This window comes from Lolium rigidum, chromosome 6 (assembly GCF_022539505.1).
Source record: "Lolium rigidum isolate FL_2022 chromosome 6, APGP_CSIRO_Lrig_0.1, whole genome shotgun sequence".
NCBI classification, from domain to species: domain Eukaryota; kingdom Viridiplantae; phylum Streptophyta; class Magnoliopsida; order Poales; family Poaceae; genus Lolium; species Lolium rigidum.
Window position 1 is genome coordinate 289,539,571 of NC_061513.1, and position 23,269 is coordinate 289,562,839.

A 23,269-nucleotide genomic window follows, 5' to 3' on the forward strand; every position below is an offset into this window, starting at 1 on the left:
AATTATTAAGACAAGACAACAGGTGATCCTTCCACAAAAATGCCTGCATACACAATATGTATATATTACAACCTTAAACACAGATTCATTTACTGGAATAAACTTAGAAACATACATGCTATAGAACATGTTTCTATAGCACATACCATGTATGTATTTTATAGCCCAAATTCTAGAGTAGAAAATGATAAAACAGATAAAATATAAAAATACATCGTATGTGTGCAGTTATACAAACAGGAAACGGGCATATGAGTGATACATGTGTATATAATACAGAAAAGTACATCCTACATAGTTTGATTGTGAATAGAGCATGTAATTAAATGAGTAAAAGTACATCCTACAAACAATGTAGATGGGATTTCATCATAAAATCATCTTAAATCATGCTGTTGATCAAGATACTAAGAGTGATAGTTCTACATGTATTTTCAGGTCATTTAATTACATGCTTTTCTGTTCAACTACATGCTCTGTGCCACTTTTCTACCAAAAAATGTGCCATTTTATTTGTAAGGGAGCAGATCAGAACCCTTCTCAAAACCACTGTCAATCTACCCCGGACAGCTCTACATGATGTAAAAATATCCCCTGACCATACTAATCAAGGAGATTAAGGAACAAACAGAAACAGAACAGATCAAAAAACTTAGAGTTGGCTTTGGTCTAGTTTATACAACGCAAAAAATATTTGATAAATACATGTAGTATAATATGGCTACATGTATTATAATCAACAAAGGAGAACCCAGTAAAAACATGTAAAAAAACCATGTAAGTTACATGGAGAATGGTGCTGGTGCTATCAACAGATGTAAGTATTAGGTAAAAAAAACATGCCAGAAGATTGCTGCTCAGATATACACAGTTCATTCTAAAAAAAAATACACCTAAACCACCGTAATGCACCATCGTGTATCAACGAGCTCCAACAGATCTTCTACAACTAGATAGTCGACGAGATCAAACAACACACATACAATTTCAGTTCTGGGGAACAACACGCACGAAATTGGCCCCCAGTAGAACACAAATCTAACAAGGATCTCCTCCATTGATTCTCCGCAAGTAAAATGAAGACCAAATCGTCGATTGAGTCCCAAACCCTAGCTGCCGAACGGGACGAACGAGCGCCTAGCGGAAGTACTGGAAGCATCGACATCGAACAGCTAGCAGAAGTACTGGAAGCATCGAGATCGAGAGATAGCATCGAGATCAAGGGACTCACCAACTGGAAGTACAGAAGCAGCACGTCGCCGACGAAACCCCCCGCCGACGCCTCAAAGTCCGACGAGCCCCCACCTCGCATGCGTCAAATCCCACCCGCCTCGGATGCGTCGATCCGCGATTCAGCGACGGCGAAGATGCTCCACCAACACTCCCACTCGCCAGGAGGATCGCCCACACCAGCCCGACGACCCGCTCGTCGCCGACGAAGCCAATCTAGTGGGGAATTTTGGAAATCGCCAGAGGAAGAGATGGGGAGGAGAGCTGAGAGGCGTGGGCGAGAATGAGGACGATGGCTCGACTTCGAACAGTCCATCGCGGAATCCGGGCGGCAGTTGTTGGACGCTAGCGTCGAATCGCCAGGAGCCACAGATCCAAGATCGGACGGTGCGGAGAGGTGAGCACTCCGGTAGACAACACGGTGCCCCAGCAAGAAATAGATTTTCCGTTTCTTTTAAAGGGCACGGAGAAACTTCCAACCCCACCTGTATACGCACATGTTGCAAGGCTAAACCGAGTGCGGCATGTACTCCTACTCGTGTTTTGGCAGGACAAAAATTTCAGCTCGGGTCAATTGCTTTCGCCTGTATTTCTTCGTTGGAGTCCGGTTAAATTCCGGCAAAATCTGGCCCTAGTTCCCAAATTCGCAAAAGAGCTTGCCAGGAACGGAGTGAGGCGGGGCCGGCCGGAGCAAAGCTCGTCGGGGCCAGTGTAGGGCAGGGTGGGGTGGGGCAGGATAGGGCGGAGCTCGCGTGTCAGGAGTCAGGGTTGTGCCGAAGCTCGCGTGGCGGGGTGGCCAGCGCAGGGTGGGCTAGGGCTGGGGAGGGGCGGAGCTCGCGTGTCAGGAGTCAGGGTTGTGCCGAAGCTCGCGTGGCGGGGTGGCCAGCGCAGGGTGGGCTAGGGCTGGGGAGGGGCGGAGCTCACGTGGACGCAACTGGGCGGGGCAGCGTTGGGGCGGCTGGCGCAGGGCGGGCCAAGGCCGTGAGGTGCGGGGCGGAGCTTGCCGTATTTTCCCTGGCAGAGGCAGGGTAGGGCAGGCCGGTAGGGCGGGCCGGCAGGGCACGGGGCGGCGTTGGTGTTCGAGGTATTGCTCGAGAGGAATTAGAGAAGAATGAAGAAGGATAAAAATTGAAAAAACACCGATAGATGGGCCCATTAGTGGCATATTTTCAAATATGTTGTTTTACGTTTTTCGGTCTTTAAATTACGCTTACGACACCCTATACTCGTGTTTTTATAGACTATGATTTAAGGGATGATCTGCAGTTGCTCTAATAGATGTTAACCGCTGTATAAAAACCAGGTATTCTCCATGGGAATATATTCTGGTGCCGGTTCAGTGGACCCAGTCATCACTTATGGAGTCCAAAAATGTAAGTCTACGCGTCATTAGAGCATGCTTTAAAAAAATCTAAAACCGTTTTGAAAGTTGACCTGGGTGGCATCATTAATCTCCTGTAAAATTGCAAATTTTGACGTCACAAACATATGGGCTACTTTGAAAAAAAAACAGAAATCAAAGCACAACATTAATCATGAGGAAATACATATATTGTGCAAGAACAAATTAATGGATAAAACTCCCATCGTTTGCCATATGTTGCTCCCTTTATTCCTGTAACAACCTGCTCACGAATTCTGGTAGTTTGATACAGAGTTCCTCAGCGTCACGCTGGGATGAGGTAGAATTCGACGACGAGTCGACGAAGAGGAAGAAGAGAGAGTTGCTCTTGACAGAGACTTCAGATTCAGATTACAATGCATACCCCTCACACCCGCTACTCTTGCCTAAGCTGATGGTTTCGCCTTGCCTTCCTGGGCCTTGGACATGTGTCGGGCCTCCGTCATCGCCCTGAGGTGGGACTCACGAATAACTTGGCGCAGCTCCCTCCTTCTCTGAACACGCACAGCTTCAGGTAGCAGTTGTGTCGTGACAATTCCCCCTCCTTTAGTTGCAGCTTGTCCCCAAGCTGGGGCTTGAGGGTACTTGGCGATCATGGCGTAGAGGAACTCCCAGGTACAGCAGGTCGCCGGCATTCCTTCCCATTGTACTTTAACTTGGGGCACTTGGCGATATCGACGGCGCACGAACCGCTCGTCACAGATGAACTGAGGCTGGACCTGCATATCGATTGACATTACATGTTCTGGTAAATCAGGACTCACCTCATCCGACGTTTGAACTGCCTTCTTCAACTGGGATACATGGATGACAGGGTGGATTTTTGACTTCTCCGGCAACTGCAACTTGTAGGAGACATTACCCACTTTTTGGATAATCTGGTATGGTCCAAAGAATTTGAAGCCCAGCTTGTGAGAGGAACGATGCACCACCGACTGTTGCACGTACGGTTGCAAGCGTAAGTAGACCCAATCCCCAAGATGGAAGCTGCGCTCACCTCTCTTCTTGTCAGCTTGATGTTTCATCCTTCGCTGAGCTCTTTCCAGGTGTTGTTTGATTACGGGCACCATGGCCGCTCTTTCCTGCAACCACTCATCCAGCTCTGTCTGCCCAGTTGGCGATCCTTGTTGGAAACCAAAGTGTTTCGGTTTCCTGCCATATAGAACTTCAAAGGGAGACTTGCCCAAGGCAGAGTGGTAGGATGTATTGTACCAGTACTCAACCAAAGATATCCATTTTGCCCACTGATTTGGATTAGCATGCACAAAACAGCGTAGATATGTTTCTAAACACTGGTTCAACCTCTCAGTTTGGCCGTCAGTTTGAGGGTGGTAAGAAGAACTCATGTTGAGTGTGGTGTCCGCCAGTTTGAACAGATTCTGCCAAAAACTACTGGTGAACACTTTGTCTCTGTCTGAGATCAGAACTGGGGCATACTGTGCAATTTGTAAACATTATCCATGTACAGTTGAGCTACTGAAGCAACAGTGTATGGGTGTTTCAATGGGATGAAGTGACCATATTTGGAGAACTTATCTACGACAACCAAAATTGTGTCAAATCGACCCGAAGTAGGTAATCCTTCTATAAAATCCAGGCCAACGGAATGCCATGCTTCAGGAGGGATAGGTAGAGGCTGGAGTTTACCTGGTGTCTTTGTGTGCTCACTTTTGGCTCGCTGACATGTGGTGCAGTGTTGCACAAATGTGTACACATCTTGTTTCAATGCTGGCCAAGCAAACAGTTGTTTTACCTTGTGATAAGTTGGCAAAGCTCCTGAATGTCCTCCTAACCCACTGTTATGCAAAGCATGTAACACAGCTTGTTGTGCCTCCTTGTGGCCTCCCAGCCAGATTTTGTTTTTGTATCTGATGATGCCTTCCACTAGTTCAAATCCTTGAGCATTCTTCCCTTGAACTGCCAGTTCAGTCAACAGCTTTTTCGTTTGAACATCCTTGTTGTATCCTTCAATCACGACCTCAAGCCACCTTGGTTTGACAGCTGATATAGCCATGTTGTACTGTGGACGCCGAGACAGAGCATCGGCTGCCAAATTGGTACACCCTTTTTTGTATTGGATCTTGTACTGGAGCCCCATCAGTTTGAAGAAAGCTTTCTGCTGAATAGTGGTGTTGAATTTGTGGTCGCCAAGATGAATCAGGCTTCGCTGGTCCGTGTTGATGATGAATGGCCTATGCTGCAGGTAGGTTTTCCACTTGTCAATCGCAAGCAAGATTGCCAAACACTCTTTATCATATATGGATAAGGACTGGTTCTTTGGACCCAACGCCATGCTTAAGAAAGCCAGAGGGTGCCCCTCTTGCATGAGGACTGCGCCCACCCCTGTCGCGCACGCATCGGTCTCGAGGACAAAGTCCTTTACAAAATTAGGCAACGCCAGAACTGGAGCTTGTACCAGCGCTCGCTGCAATGACTTGAAAGCATCATGCACCACTGGTGACCACACGAACGGCACGTTCTTCTTCAGAAGGTTTGTCAATGGCTTGCTGATGACGCCGAAATGGCGAATAAACTTGCGGTAGTATCCCGCTAAGCCCAAGAATCCTCGCAGTTGCTTCAGATTAGTGGGGCGTGGCCATTGTTGAACTGCCTGAATCTTTGCTGGGTCAGTCGACACCCCTTTCACACCAATGATATGGCCTAGGTATTCCAGCTCCCGCTGAGCAAATGAACACTTGCTGTGCTTGACAAACAGTTTGTTCTGCTCCAGAAGTTCGAACACCGCTTTGAGGTGTTCTTTGTGCTCTGCCAGCGACTGCTATATATCAGGACGTCATCAACAAACACCAGAACATAGCGTCGGATTAGGTGGGCAAATATTGTGTTCATCGCAGCTTGAAATGTTGCCGGTGCGCAAGTCAGTCCAAACGGCATCACCCGGAATTCGAAATGGCCGCTATGGGTTTTGAATGATGTTTTGCATTCGTCTTCTTCTACCATTCTGATCTGGTGGTACCCAGAACGTAGATCGAGCTTGGTGAAGAATCGCGCCCCTGAAAGTTCATCCAAGAGTTCATCTACAATCGGCATGGGGTAGCGATCTTTTACTGTTACTGCATTTAGCTGACGGTAGTCGACGCAAAAGCGCCAAGTTCCATCCTTCTTCCTTACCAAAAGCACCGGGGATGCAAATGGGCTTTGGCTGGGTTTAATGATCCCTTGCTTGATCATTTCCTTGATCTGTAACTCAATCTCGTCCTTTTGCTGTGGTGAATAGCGATAGGGTTTCACGTTTACTGGTTGGACACCCGGCATCAGTGTGATTTTGTGGTCAAATGACCTATGTGGGGGTAGCCCTTGTGGTGTGGCAAAACAACCCTCATACTGCTGTAACACATCCTCAATTTCCACTGGTAGTTTACTCTCCATGTTCGCATCCATAATAGGACATAGTCGAATCAATTGCGCTAATTCTCTTTTCTTGATGAGTGACTGCAGCTCTGACGAAGAAATGGGCTCACAACTAGTCACCTTGTTTTTGATGCCCTTCAAGGTGATACGCACGCCTTTGTGCCTGAATCGCATTGATTTCTTCGGCCAATCCACCCACATTTTTCCACAGCTATCTAGCCAATCCATGCCCAGTATGATATCATAACACGGAATGTTGAACACACGGACAGGAGTAGTGAATGTGTGCCCCTGGCAGTCCCATTGGAGCTGAGGTATGACATCAGATATTTCAGTCTTGCCACCATCGGCCACTTGCACCATGACTGGCTCACCTTGTTCAGTTTTAAGTCCTAGTTGTTCCACCGCGGTGCAACTGACAAAGCTTCCGCAGCTCCCTGAGTCAATTAGTATCAAAACTTGTTTGCCGTTGACTGTGCCCTGCAATCTGATGCTCTTCTTGCTTGTAGTGCCAGCTAGTGCACACTCAGAGATGTGCATGAGTGACTCCTCACTGTCGCTCTTGGCATTGTCATCTTCTTCACTATCAGATGAATGCATCTGTAACACCTCCATTAGCTCTTCAATTAGATGGATTGGTACAGTCTTGCTGCATTTGTGTCCGGGCTGATATTTTTCTCCACATTTAAAGCATTCGCCGCGAGCTCTTCTTTGATTACGTAAGGACTGTAGTTTATCATCCCATGGGGGTTTATTTGCTTGGGCGAGTTTTTCATCTGGCTTGCGACCTTCTTCGGGATTGGTACCCACTATCCCTTTTCCTGGGAACCCTGTTCGACTGAACCTGTTCCGGTAGTCAATGTTTTGTTTAGAATAAGAGTATTCTCGGACCTCCTCATTCAGCTCTTCCTGAGTTTCTGCTAAGGCCAATGCTGCATCAACCGTTTTAGGTTTGTGAAGGCGGATAGGTCTTTGAATCTCTCGTTTCAGTCCATTCACAAATTTGGTGACAAAGTATGCCTCATCATAATGTTTATTGTGTACTAGCACTTTGTGGCGTATGGCTTCAAACTTCTGGTAGTATTTTTCCACAGAATGTGTTTGTTTGCACTTCTCCAATGCCTGCAGATACTTGTGATGTTGATCCCTACCAAACTTGACATGCACTGCCACACACAACTCTTCCCAACTATCCACATCGTGCTCAGCTTCAAATGTTTGCAGCCACAAAGCAGCATTGCCAACAAAATGCATTGTGGCAAAGCTAGCCCACGTATCATGCTCCACAGAGTACAGGGCAAAGTATTTTTCGCATACCGATTTCCACCACTTTGGATTCTCACCATCAAATCTAGGGAAATCTGTTTTTGGTGGCCGAGAACGATGGCCTCCAGCCCGAGATCCTGCATATAAACTATCCTCACAGGTACCTGAGCGATCTCCATGGTCAAAATGCACTGGTGTATGTGGGAACTCTTTTCTGCTGGCACCTTTCGCTGGAATTACGATATTCAGTGTATTGGTATTGTTGGGTGGCCTGTCCATCTTACTCTCATCTAGTTCTGTCCCTGGTGTTTGCTGTTCCGTAGCTATACCCCGTTCAGCCTCTAGTAAGGTCAACCTCTGCCCCACAGATTCCAGTGTAGCCTGCATACCTTTGATGGAAGTATCCACTTGAGGCATCCAAGCACCAAATCCACGCAGAGTGTCATTGATGGATTTGAGCGTGGTGGTGGTGTCGAAGCACTGCTTCTGCAACTCTGCTCCTTGTTTCTTCAATGCAGCCAAATCGGCCTGCGCTTGCTCCATCTTGATATCGTCTGCGTGCGGCCACGTCGCCGCTCCAGGAGCCAAGGTCCACCGCCGCCTGAAAGATGCGCCCCCCTTGGTGCACGGATCCGCCGTAGAGCCGGGATTTGACCACCCACAGGAGATCTGTGGGCAACCGCTCACCGCCGCGATATCTGCACCCGATCTGTCTACCGCCGCCACACGCCACCGAGATTGCCAAAGCCGAAGGCAACTACTCCGCCGCTGCGAGTTGAGACCCACGATGTGATTCTACAGGAGATCCCAACCACCGTGTTCTGCCCTCGAGAACGCCACCGGAAATCAAGCGCGAGCTCGATCCCCACACCTCACGACCTCTCTCTCTTTTTGTGGATTTTTTCTGGAGGATTTTTTTTAAGCCGGATCTGTGGCTCTGGTACCAAGTGTAACAACCTGCTCACGAATTCTGGTAGTTTGATACAGAGTTCCTCAGCGTCACGCTGGGATGAGGTAGAATTCGACGACGAGTCGACGAAGAGGAAGAAGAGAGAGTTGCTCTTGACAGAGACTTCAGATTCAGATTACAATGCATACCCCTCACACCCGCTACTCTTGCCTAAGCTGATGGTTTCACCTTGCCTTCCTGGGCCTTGGACATGTGTCGGGCTGTCAGGTTCCGACACCGACAACACCTGTTATCTGTCACTGTTGCGGTCCAAAGACAACATACAACGGCTGAGATGAAGGCGCAGTGACCTGGAGTTAATCCAACGGCTATCAGCGCTCCAAGTCTGTCTTTACTGTTTTAGCCTTAAACCCTTAAACAGTGTTGCTTAGTTGACAAGGGCAGTATTGTAATCATGCTTGAGCTCGTTCCTTCGATATAAAGGGCGAGTGGGGTGGTTGGGAGGATCAAGCAATGCAAAAACCCTATTTTACCATGTATTTCCTTTTCCAGTAGGTAGTTAGAGTAGATCTGAGCCCCGAGTGCTCCTTCCCATCATCTCTTGCTCGATGAAAATCGTCAGTGAACAACCGTGATCCTGACAAAGTGGTATCAGAGCGAGCTCGATCGATCTGTTCCACCCTACCGGCGGCGTCCCTCCCTCCCTCCCAAATTCTGGATCAAACATGCCGGCCAACACACGATCCAGATCTTCTTCCAGAGATCACCGTGGAGAGGGCGACAGATCTGTGCACTCGGCGTCGTCAACAGACGCTGACCAAGCAGCGGAGCGAGCGCGCCAGCGGGCGCAGCGCGATGCACGCTCGGTGGGCAGACGCTTGGAGAAGCATCAGGTGGAGTCAACTGCGGCGATCAACGCTCTCCAAGAGCAGATGCTACAGATGACCACGATGATGGCGCAGCTGCAGACCAGTATGAACCGCATCGTCCCAACCGAAGGTATGAACAACACTGCTCCAGTCTCCTCGGCACAGCAGCACACCTTCGTGACACCACCACCGCGCTCAAGCTCCGTCCTTTCACCCATTCTTGAAGTTCCAACACCCCAAACTACACCACAAACGACAAATCCACCACCTTTTCCTCCAAAGCTAGGGGCTTTGTCCCCTGAAAGGCTCCCATTTAACCCACACCCACAGCCTGCTCGACAAAATGGCCCAGCCATCACCACAAACACAGATCCCATCGTCACTACGGTGGCGGCAGCCTCATCAACCCAGCAATTCACCAAGGTTACCAACCCATCCACACAGCCGCAATACTACCAACAACCTTCCCAGTACACAAATGGCTACCAGCCATACCCACCACCACCAAACCCATATTTTCAGCCAAATCCACCATACCCACCCTACTACCACCCTCCATTTCCACCTCAGTCCTATCCTTACCACCCACAGCCACCTCCACAACAAACAAACCACATACACAACCCACCACACGAGCCACCACCCACAAACCAAACACACATCCAACAGAATGACCCACAGTTGCGATCTCCTCATGTTGAGTTACCCACATTCCATGGTGAAGGACCACGTGCATGGATCCTTGAGTGTGAGGATATTTTTAGTTTGGTGGGAATTACAGGCGATCACCGAGTCCGTTGGGGGCTGGCTCACGTGCGTGGACAAGCCAAGACTTGGCTGAGCAGTGCTGGCTTACGACTGCAGGAGATCACCTGGTCAGAGTTATGTCAAGTCTTGATCGATAGGTTCCCTGACGGCCAAGCAACTGACCCTATGGAACAACTCCAACAGCTGAAACAACTCACCACAGTGGACAATTACATCAACGCCTACGAGCAATGGATGACACTCATGAAGCGTGGCCGAGCTTACCTTCCACAAGACTTCTTTGTCGACCGTTTTGTTAGCGGCCTTAAGGAAAACATTAAGCATACAGTCCAGTGCCAGAAGCCTGACTCTCTGCTCTCAGCTTATTGGTACGCTCGTCAGTATGAGAAATCCAGCTTGTCCCTCAAGAGAAGAACCTTTCCTATACACCAACAACAAGCAGACCGACAACCCTTTCCTCGTGACAACAGAAACAGAGACATGGCACCCAGACAAAGGGAACCCAGGAAATGCTGGTACTGTCCCGAGAATTGGACAATTGGACACAAATGCCAGCCTATGCAGAGAGCACTAAATGCAATTCAAATGCAGGGCAATTCAGATGACGAAGAAGTAGCAGTAGAGGACCAAGTTCAGGATAATGCTGTTGCTGACAATATGAGAGAAAATGCACAACAGTTACCTGAAGTGGACAACCTGATGCATATCACAGCTGCTGCTTACACAGGCTCTCCTGGTGCTTCAACTATTTCTCTCTTGCTCTCAATTTCTGGGCAGACAGCCATTGCCCTAGCTGACACGGGTAGCACCAATACATTCCTCGACTACAACTTTGCTGTCAAAAACAATATAGCCATGCAACCAGCACCAAGTCGCACAGTCACAGTGGCAGGAGGAGGCACGCTGATGTCTGAATATGTGGCACGCAACTGCAAGTTCAGCATCGAGGGGAAACCCTTCTAGGCAGACTTTCGAGTACTGCAGTTACAGGGCTCTGACATCATTCTCGGAGTTAATTGGTTCAAGGAGCACAACCCAGTGACATTTGACTTTGTGAAAAGGACACTCTCTCTGTCAGTGGATGGAAACACACACTCCTTCTCTGATCACTTGATTCCAGCACACAGATTAATTATCTCGGCTGAGGAGTGCTCCAAGCTTCTTGACAGTGGGGCAGCGGGTTACATTCTTACGTCGGCCAACGTACGAGATCCTACCAGCGATGAGCAAAACCTGCCCCCGAGTTCACCTTCTGCGCGAGATATTCTCAAGCAGTTTCAAGACATCTTCTCTGCTCCTCAAGGGTTGCCTCCTCACAGAGAAGCAGATCACTGCATTCCTCTTATTCCAGGTGCAACACCTCCAAATATCAGGCCTTATAGGATGTCTCACAATCAAAAGAATATAATTGAGGCCATTATCAAGGAAATGCTGCAGAACAAGGAGATACAACCTAGTACCAGCCCATTCTCTTCTCCAGTGATCTTGGTAAGGAAAAAGGACAAGTCCTGGCGTCTCTGTGTGGATTATAGAAGTCTGAATGACTTAACCATTAAGAACAGATATCCCATCCCTGTGATAGAAGACTTACTGGATGAACTTCATGGAGCCACAATTTTTTCCAAGCTAGACCTCAGATCTGGGTATCACCAAATTAGAATGAACCCAAAGGATATCCACAAAACTGCCTTTTCTACCCACATGGGACACTATGAGTACAAGGTTATGCTCTTTGGTCTCAGCAATGCACCTGCTAGTTTCCAAGACCTGATGAACAGCATCTTCTCTCCCTTCCTGAGGAAATTTGTTTTGGTTTTCTTTGATGATATACTCATCTACAGCAAGTCTCTAACACAGCATCAAGAGCACCTAGCATTGGTACTCCAAACTCTGCAAAACCATGATCTTAAGGCCAAGACAAGTAAATGTACCTTTGGTCAATCACAGGTAGAGTATTTGGGCCACATCATTTCTGGCCAGGGAGTGGCTACTGACCCGGCAAAAATCACTGACATTGTCAACTGGCCTACCCCAACAACAATCAAAAAACTCAGAGGATTTCTGGGTCTGACAGGGTATTACAGAAGATTTATAAAGGGATATGCCACAATCTGTCAACCACTCTTCACAGCACTCAAAAAAGATAGCTTCACATGGGGTCCTGATCAACAACAGGCATTCTCTACACTCAAGCTAGTCATGTCTACTCCACCACTCCTCAGCTTGCCAGATTTCACTTCCCCTTTTACCCTGGAAACTGATGCTTGTGCTCGCGGCCTTGGAGCAGTATTGATGCAGCATGGCAAACCACTGGCTTTCTACAGCAAAAACTTGGGACCGAAAACAAGCGCTCAGTCAGTTTATGAAAAAGAAGCTCTAGCAATTCTAGAAGCTCTCAAAAAATGGTGCCACTACTTCCTGAACAACCAAGTAATCATCAAAACAGACCAGAGAAGTCTCCAGTACTTGGGCAGCCAGCGATTGCTTGAAGGAATACAACACAAGGCTGATGTTAAAACTCCTCGAGTTTGATTACACCATTGAATACAAAAAAGGCAAGGAAAACAGAGTGGCTGATGCTCTCTCCAGGAAATACCAACAAGAGGAAGACACTCTTGCTGATGAACATTGTGCTGCAATCTCTGTCTTAGTTCCTGCTTGGATGGAGGAAGTCATTGACTCATACAGCACTGATGAAACTTGCCTCAAATTGCAACAGGAGCTAGCCATTGATCCAGCCAGCAACCCATCTTATTCTCTCCAGGCTGGTATCATCAGATACAAGGGAAAGATCTACATTGGTAGCTCGACTGACCTCAGAACCAAAATATTCCATGCCTTTCATTCTTCGAGTCTATGGTGGACATTACGGCCACGAGTAACTACTGCATCGCATACAGCAGCTATTCTACTGGCCTGCATTGAAGAAAACTATAGCCACCTTGGTAGCAGAATGCCCTACATGCCAGATCTCCAAGACCGAGAGAACACAGTACCCTGGACTACTGCAGCCATTACCTATTCCTCACCAAAAATGGACTGACATTAGCATGGATTTTGTAGAAGGGCTCCCCAAATCACAGGGCAAGGATGTCATCCTAGTGGTTGTTGATCGACTGACTAAGTATGCCCACTTCATACCACTGTCACATCCCTACACAGTACAGAGAGTGGCTGACAAATTCATGGATCACATAGTTAAACTCCATGGCCCTCCTGCTAGCATTGTGAGTGACAGAGATACAATATTCACAAGCAAGTTATGGAAAGATCTCTTCAGCTCCTTTAACATAGCTCTGAATTACAGTTCAGCTCACCACCCAAAAACAGACGGTCAAACTGAGCGAGTTAACCAGTGTCTCGAACAGTACTTGCATTGCATGGTGTTCCAGGAACCAAAGAAGTGGCACCAATGGCTGCCAGCGGCTGAATGGTGATACAACTGCTCATATCATACTGCAATCAAGATGTCACCCTTCGAAGCACTCTATGAGTATGCTCCACCTCTCCTCCACCAGCTATCAGTACCGTGCAATGTGGCTGCAGATATAACAGTCACCATTCAAGAAAAGGATCACATGGTCAAAACCCTACAGGCCAATCTACTGCAAGCTCAGAATCGCATGAAAAAGTATGCTGATGCAAACAGAACGGAGCGGACATTCGTGGTAGGCGACATGGTATACCTCAAAATGCAACCATACGAAGCTGCTCTCGGCTCGCGAAATGCGCTCAAACTGACCTCCAAATGGTACAGTCCCTTCAAGATTCTTCAGCGCGTGGGTCAAGTCGCTTACAGGCTTCAGCTGCCTGAAGGTACACAAATCCACGACGTTTTCCATGTCAATCAACTAAAGAAGCACCTGGGACATGCAGCTATACCCAACCCCAAGCTGCCTCTGGTAACGGGTGACGACAAGATCAAAATGGCGCCAAAAGCTATACTGCAACGTCGCCAGATTCCTCGCAACGCTGGTGAGTACGACATCCCAGTACCTCAATGGTTGATCCACTGGGAAAACATGGAAGAACATGAAGCTACGTGGGAAGACGCATCCTTCATACAAGCAACATTTCCTTGGTTCAAGCCCTGACGTCTTGACTTAAGGAGGGGGCAGTGTCAGGTTCCGACACCGACAACACCTGTTATCACGTCCTCATTGCGGTCCAAAGACAACGGACAACGGCTGAGATGAAGGCGCAGTGACACTGGAGTTAATCCAACGGCTATCGGCGCTCCAAGTCTGTCTTTACTGTTTTAGCCTTAAACCCTTAAACAGTGTTGCTTAGTTGACAAGGGCAGTATTGTAATCATGCTTGAGCTCGTTCCTTCGATATAAAGGGCGAGTGGGGTGGTTGGGAGGATCAAGCAATGCAAAAACCCTATTTTACCATGTATTTCCTTTTCCAGTAGGTAGTTAGAGTAGATCTGAGCCCCGAGTGCTCCTTCCCATCATCTCTTGCTCGATGAAAATCGTCAGTGAACAACCGTGATCCTGACACGGGCCTCCGTCATCGCCCTGAGGTGGAACTCACGAATAACTTGGCGCAGCTCCCTCCTTCTCTGAACACGCACAGCTTCAGGTAGCAGTTGTGTCGTGACAATTCCCTCCTCACTGCTACGGAGATATGATTGGTCAGCCACACCACAACTTGCTTAAACAACAAGAAGAAAAAAGCAGAGAACATTCCTGGCGGAAAGGGATAACCAAAATTGGATTGGGGTGAAGCTGCAGGCTGCCAACAAGGATGGACATGTATATGCACTGGAAAGCTTAACTACATCTCAATCTGTGAAGGTTACTGTCCACCGAAAGTCCGAATTATTAGAGGTTGATGCCACCGTTAAAGATTGTGTAATATCCGCAGCTAATTCTTCGGCTTACTTGCTCTAGATCGATCATGGAAGTCCAATGAAAATATGATCATCTACGGGGAGATTGAACAGTTGGATTCCTCATGATGTAGATTTCTCTCGTATATTCCGCACATGAGGGATTCGATTGAACCACATGTTGTGCGTTGTAGTTGTCATGCGGGAAAAATGAAAAAGAAAGTCATAATGTTCTGGGAAAAAGAAGTTATCTGCCTATTTGAATAGTTATTTCTTTTCGGAAATTCAATTCGGCTCCCGGGTGCGTATGCTCCCTCTACTAAAAAATATATTTCAAAACGTCGAAAAATTTGGACAAAAAATTCTACATGTATATCTTCATAATATACGTGCGTTCGTCAAGTTTCACGAAAAACCAATATTTTGTGTGGTCTATATAAAAAAGAGAAAGTTTATCTTGTGAAAAGCATTATTTTTAGCACTGAATTTTGTCTTTTTTACACACGTCATATGATAAGTCGATTTTTTATGAAACGACTTTGTGAGCATGTAACACGTGAAGATGTACGTGCGAACTTTCAGTTTCAATTTTTTCTAAAATTTAAAATGTATGTAAGATGCATTTCAAAATATAGAGAACATATGGACCCATGTTCCAAAACACCGCTCCCCTTTTCGGTTGTGCTATTCTCCAGTTACTCTAGAAGCAATTCTTGAAAAAGCTTTTAAGCCAACAGAAATTAGCATTTGGATAGATATATAACCTAGTTAAGGGTTGCAACTAAAATATGAATTAATCTTGAGATCTTCTACGATTTCCCATTGTTTCGTAGGCACTCCGATTCGAACACTCAACATGGTGCATGATCCCACACGACCTAGCCACATTACATTCCACCCGTTGTATAGGTTTTTTCCTGGAGTTCTATAAATCAGCGAGGCATCTTTATTCTTAATTAAGAGGAAAGTCAAAACTTTTTCCTCAGTTAAAAAAAAGTTCCATACAATTAAAACATATGTGTACAATTAAGAATACGAACCCGCTAGTTTGATACAGATGATCTTTGTTCAGATAGAGTATACATGTTTCACTTTTATGATTAGATAGTTAGTGATGCAAAATTAAATTACACGCTCTAAATCTTTCAAAAGCACATGGGACTGTGTACATGCTCATACAACTATTTTTATTAACACAAGTGGTCGCAGAATATTTCCTATTTTTAAAGAAGCTTTATTGATTATGATTTTTCTACAAACCATTCAAGATGTAGATTACATGTCTTAAAAAAATAAGAACTACAACTGGATTTTTATGCTATTTGTTTTGTACAATCAGTGTAGGTGATATTGGATCGAACTCTGCCTAATGATCGTGCAAGGCCTATATAGGGAATGTGATAAGATTTTGAGAAAACAAATTTTGTTTAAATTATTCAAGTGCTTTTCGGGATTTTTTTCAGTTAATTATCTATAGATATTCTGGCAGTTCTCCTCGAGAAATACCTGTTTAATGTTAACATAAAGGGTACTTTGTGAATCTAACATAATCTAATATAAGGTTATAAAAGATGAACAAATATTTAATCTTGTGTGCTTTTCTATGACCTGTATGAGAGAAACATGTGGCCAATATTAAAACTAAGGATAACTACTCTGATGGAATATTAATGCTCTGCTATATAGTATCATATGATGTTTTAATATTTTGAAAAAAAAAGAATTTGTTTCTTTAAATTAGTCGAGTGCTTTCGATCTCTTGTTCAATTAATTGTATATACATATTCTAGCAGTTTCCTCACCAAAGAACTTTTTAATGTTAGCATAAAGCATACTTTGTGGAAATGTAGATAAGCTAATATAAAGTTATAAAAGATGAACAAATATGGATGTTGTTGTGCTTTTACTATGATCTGTACTATAAAAGCATGCATCCCTATAAAAATCGTGGAAGGATCACTACTCTGATGGAGTCCTAATGCTAGGCTATATAATATGACATACAGTTAGTGCTGCGGAATTAAGCTATAATAATAATGAAATTTTGCAAACACGCAAAACAGAACGGCCTTCTTTGTTTTGCATACCCACCCGTCTAAGAACAAGTGTTTACGGGGTATGTTCTTGTTGACTATTCTGTTTACATTATTAATCATGCAAATTTGATGGTTCGATTTTCATGAAGATTAATCTTCTATGTTTGCGGATGTATTTAATGCTAAAGTAATGTGAAATCTGTTTCATCAGTATCTTATAAGTATTATTCTCATCAAATTAGTCTCAATAATTGTATCTTATCTAAATGAAATTTACACCATTTGTGCTCGGATGTTGTATGAAATGATGGATTTTCCTAGAGAAAACAGGTTGAAACCCTAACAATCAAATGGAGTGGGCTTAGTGGCCCATGAGTTTTGAATTCTTGGTTTTAGTGTAGACAAGAAATAGCATGAGCCTAACAATCAAATATGGCGGCAATTGGTGCGAAGCTGCTGCCCTGCTAGCGAGGGAGGGAGGACCGGCGTGACACATTGTATGGATTATTATTTTGGCTACGAGCGTCACCGAGAGCATGATGCTTCGGGATTCTTGACTGCTGGATCTTGAGAATGGAAGGGATGCTTCAGGATTCTTGAGAGTGGGGGGAGGGTTGTTGTATAGACGTGTGTTACACGTGCACGCTTACTAATCTAAATGAAATTTACAACATTTGTGCTGGAAAATTGTATGAAATGATGGATTTTCCTACATAAAACAGGGAGAAACCCTTTGATAGAAGAAATGTTTATACAAATTTAGCAGACCGTACATGTTGAGCAAGCATGATGATTCAAGTTCAATACATACACCGGTAAGCTGTTCCAAGTAGTACATGAGCGGCCAATCAACAATAGATATTCGCTGCTCTTGTATGGCATTACAGTTTTAGTGATGCAGAAAGGTAGTGACAGCAACCAAAATGCACCAATATTAAGAGGAGTTAAGACAAAAGTTGAAACTACTCCAATCAGTACGTACCCGGTGCCAACTCCAAGCTTGGGGAGTGACCACTGAAGAGTGACTGAAAAAAGAGACACATAAGCCACACATGCACATGGCAAAAGCAGAGACGGGTACCTTTATGAGATTCAACGATGCTTTCTTTCACTTGATTGATTATATGATACAAGATGTAAGTAGAAAACAGAGGAACTAAGTACAAGCACTACACAAACAGACCGGAAAAGGCATCTATGAACACAAAGCTTACTGGAGCTAGACCTTCTTCCTGCAGCACATCTATCTACAAAACATGGAGGCTCTGATCAAACTCTCCAGCCTCATGTATCTCCCACACACTGACAGACTCACACAAGTCCAGGTGCCTTTCCATTTGAGCAGACGGTAGGACGAGTGGCCAAAACAGAGGAGAAACAGAGAGGGGAAACATAGGTACAACAGAAGCAGAGGCAGTGATCAGGTAGAGGGAGGGAATGATGAACCGCCATGCTTAGCTAATATACCTATTACCTTACGAGAGTGGTAGTATTGGCGGTGGTGGCTGGGTACTGGTGGTAACCCATGGCAGCGTTCTGCCAACGATCAGCAGCTGCTTCGTGGGGTTGCGCCGTGTAGGTGTAGGTGTCACCGGTGTCGTCGCCGACCTTGTTGTGCCACGCCTTGCCATGCGAATAGGGACCGTAACCGACTTGGCTGATGACCTCTGTGCGATCAGGTTTTCGCGCGCCGTCGTGGTAGGCCTTCAGTCCAGCTTCGTCAAAGGCGGGTGTTGGCTGGTTGTGGTAGACTGGTAGGTGGCCGGCGGCGGCACCTTGTTGTCGGCGACGCTGTAGTATGCGCTGCTTCTGCGGTTCCTTCTTCGCCCGCCACCGTGTTGTGCTGTAAAACGTAAACCCTGGACAGGTATTGGAATAGATGGATAGCACAACGCTAGATGCGTGGCCTCCGGTGCTTTTATATTGATCAACATAGAGAGATTACATCATACACGTATACGGTTAGAACTAGGTCAACTACTGTACAATACATCTAACACCCTCCCTCAATCTTAACTGTATCTATCAGATTAAGATTGCGTCGACATGCCTCGAATAATGGCAACGGTAGTGGTTTGGTGAAGATGTCAGCAAGTTGATCTTTAGAGGAGATGAACTTGATTTGTAGAAGCTTCTGAGCCACACGTTCTCTCACGAAGTGATAGTCAACCTCTATGTGTTTCGTGCGAGCATGGAAAACTGGATTTGAGGATAGGTATGTAGCTCCAATATTATCACACCATAGCACAGGCGGACGATCCTGTTTAATTCTCAACTCCTGCAACAAGGACTGTACCCATATAAGTTCAGGTGTTGCATTACCAAGTGCCTTGTATTTTGACTCAGTACTAGATCGAGAAACAGTGGCTTGTTTACGAGCACTCCAGGCGATCAAGCTAGATCCATAGAATATGGCATATCCCCCCGTGGATCGCCTGTCATCAGAACTGCCAGCCCAATCGGCATCAGAGAATGCAGACAATAAACTGGAAGAATGTGGCTGGAAGTGCAAACCATGAGAAACTGTCATGCTGACATAGCGTAAGATCCTCTTAACGGCGGCCCAATGAGGATTCCGAGGAGTCTGAAGATACTGACAAACCTTATTCACAGCAAATGACGGGTCGGGACGAGTAATGAGAAGATGCGAAGTCCACCAACAATCTTGCGATAAGTAGTAGCTTCCTCAGGAGACAACAAAGCACCATCCGTAGAGGTAAGCTTTTCTGAGACGGTCATGGGCGTGAGAGCGGACTTGCACTTAAGCATGCCGGCACGACGAAGAAGATCCAACGAATATTTCTTCTGAGTGAGAGCAACACCCTTGGCAGTGGTAGAAACCTCGAGGCCAAGGAAGAAGTGGAGAGGACCCAAGTCTTTGATAGCAAACTGAGACCGCATCCGCTGAATGAGGCGATCCGCAGCTCTAGTGGAAGAACTCACCATGATAATGTCATCAACATACACCAGAAGATACATAGTAAGATCAGGCCGCTGAAGCATGAACAAAGACGTATCAGCGGTCGAAGGCATAAAACCATGTACACGGAGAGCAGAACCAAGACGAGCATGCCAAGCACGAGGAGCCTGCTTCAACCCATAGAGAGCCTTGGAGAGATGACATAAGTGATGTGGACGATCAGGATCCACAAATCCAGGAGGTTGTCGCATAAAAACTTCCTCCTCGAGAACACCATGGAGAAAAGCGTTCTGAACATCAAGTTGTCTGAGATGCCAACCATTAGTAACAGCCAAGGAGAGAAGAACCCGAATTGTCGTGGGTTTAACCACGGGACTAAACGTATCCTCGTAGTCAAGGCCATATCGTTGCTTGAAGCCCTTGGCAACCAAGCGCGCTTTATAACGCTCAATAGAACCATCAGAGTGTCGCTTGATCTTGAAGACCCACTTAGAATCAATAACATTGACCTTGTTAGGAGGTGGTACAAGTGTCCAGGTATCATTTTGGAGGAGTGCTTGATACTCTTGTTCCATTGCTGCGCGCCAGTGAGAAATACGGAGCGCATCATGATGATTTGTCGGTTCAATGGACGGATCAACAATACCGTGAGTTTGGCAAGCAGCGATCCAAGCAACGGAACCATCAGTCCAGACTTTAGGACAGGAATGACCGGTGCGACTTCTGGTCGTTGGTCGAGACGGAAGAGTCGGAGCTGGCGGAACCTCATCAGGTGCTGGCGGAGCGGACGAGGACGTCTCCGCGTCGGCAGAACGGCCCGGTTCAGGTGAGTCCGACAGCGGCTCAGAGCGGGCCGAGTCTGGAGGCGGCCCAGCAGGAGAGCTAGGGGTGGACGCGCGCGTGGATGTGTCCGGGGTAGATGGGCCGCGCGTGGCCGAAGACGGCCCAGCCGCGCAGTCTGAAGCAGCCCGTGCATGGGACTGCATGAGGCTCGCCTGATCGATGTGCTGTAGCATAGGACGATCGACCTGCTCCTGTTGCATAGACGAAGGAGGGACGGGATCATCTAGGAGTTCAAGTCGCGCCCCTCGACCGGTACCTGCACCATGGTTAGAAAGCAAGGCAGGCGAATATGCAACATCCTCAAATTGGTCAATAGAAATTGGTGTAGAGTCAGGTAAAGGAGAATTATGTGGAGATGGCAAGTTTGCAAACGGGAAGACATTCTCATCAAATATGACATCGCGAGAAATATACACACGGCTGGAGGGAACATGTAGACATTTATAACCCTTGTGAAGCGAACTGTATCCTAGGAAGACACACTTTTTAGAGCGAAATTCGAGCTTATGCTTGTTGTATGGGCGAAGATGGGGCCAACATGCACAACCAAAAACTTTAAAGAAGGTGTAGTCAGGAGATGCATGCAAAAGAGTTTCAATAGGAGTTTTCATGGCAAGAACGCGTGTAGGCAACCTATTTATGAGAAAACAAGCTGTTAGAAAGGCGTCACTCCAAAACCGAAACGGAACCGATGCATGAGCAAGTAATGTGAGACCAGTCTCGACGATATGACGGTGTTTGCGCTCGGCAACACCGTTTTGTTGGTGGGTGTGTGGACATGCAACGCGATGAGAAATCCCTTGTTTTTGGAAGAATGTATTGAGGTTACGATATTCCCCACCCCAATCCGACTGGACATGGCGAATTTTGTGATCAAGGAGACGCTCTACATGAGTTTGAAACTGAAGGAATACATTAAAAACATCAGACTTGTGTTTCAATAAATAGACCCATGTATAGCGACTATAAGCATCGATAAAACTCACATAGAAAGTATGACCACTAACAGAAATTTGAGCGGGGCCCCATACATCCGAGTAAATAAGTTCTAGAGGACTCTTTATTACATGAGTAGATAAAGAGAAAGGCAATTGGTGACTTTTGCCTTGCTGACACGCATCACAAACGAAAGTGTTCTCATTTGGACTAGACTCAATGGGAAGGCCATGCCGACGGAGAACATGCTGCACCACTGGAGAGGCAGGATGGCCTAGGCGAGCATGCCACTTAGACGATGACACACGGACACTGCTGAAGACTTGTTTGGAGGAGGATGCACCAACGGGATAGAGGCCACCGCGACAGTGACCACTAAGAAGAGTTTCCCTCGAATCTCGGTCCTTCACAAAAAGATCATAAGGATGGAATTCAATAAACACATTATTGTCACGAGCAAGTTTACTAGCGGATAAAAGATTACGTGTGACTTGAGGGACATAGAGAACATTTTTTAGATGAAGTGGTTTCGATGTGTTGGTGGAAATAGAAGATTGACCAATGTGAGAGATGCGCATACCTTGACCATTTGCTGTATGGACATGGTCTTTCCCGTTATACGGTTCCTTCATGGTGAGTTTGTCCAACTCGCCAGTGAGATGATCTGTCGCGCCCGTGTCCATGTACCAGCTAGTGTCGACGTTGTAGGCTTGAGTGCGACCATGGCCTTGAGTTGCCATCGACACCTGTCGCTGCAGATTGTTGTGGTTGTTGCCGAAGCCCAGGTACTCCTTGTTGAAGCGCTTGAAACAGGCCCACTACTAGGAAAAAGCCTATAGTTGGAGGCAATAGGTGCCGGCGCACCACCAAGGACGTGCGCCGGTGGCATGTGTTGCCGGCGCACCTATCCACAGCCGCGCCGGGGATGCGTTCCTTCTGCCGGCGCACCAGAGGAGCAGACGCGCCGGCGCTATTTCTCGGCATGGCCTCGGCCGGTCGGGCCGGGCCCAAGAATCATTGCCGGCGCACCAGCCCGGGGTGCGCCGGCGGAACTGCGCTATTGCCGGCGCACCCCTGGGCTGGTGCGCCGGCAATGATTCTTGGGCCCGGCCCGGGGGTGATATAGCCGAAAGGGCTATGTGCTGCCGGCGCACCCATGCCCTGGTGCGCCGGCAGTAACCTGGGCAGTTATTTCTGCTCAACAACCACTCCCCCCACTACCATTACTCCACTCCTTCACACAAACCCGAGGCTTCTCCCAACCCAGCTCATTTTTGCCCATTTCTATCCCCAATTTCACCAATTTAACCAAACAAAATCATATTTTTTGAGCAAATCTTCCCTTCCTACATGCATCTCCCACATCCCCCTATGTAGATCTAGATCTACTATCCCGCATTGACCGCTCAATCTAGATCTAGATCTAGAAAGTCGGCTTCCATACGTCGTGGTAGCGGCGCGACGTCTCGATCTTGTTGACGAATATATCAAACAAATAGGTGATTAATGAACAAATTAAGGAATGTATCAATGTATGTTGGACATTTGAAGAAAAGCTCTCGTGTGTGGCATATATATATGTTGTGCTTGTGCTTGTGCTTGTGTGTGTGTTGGCGTTGAAAATGAGTTGCCAACGTTGCGCCGAAATGTTGATTCTTCAAGTTTCCGTTTCGGCACATTTACTGGCGCTCCTATGTCCTACCGTGTAGGAAGGTCATGCCGAAATTTTCCGTGAAAACTACCGACGGATGCATGGTTCTAATGAATTATGTAATCTTACCATGCAGGCGAGAATGGTTATCGAGATGAGTGAAAGCATCGTGATGAGATATCTGAAACACGCGATCATCGACATGTATGAAAATAAACGCACGGAGGTATTG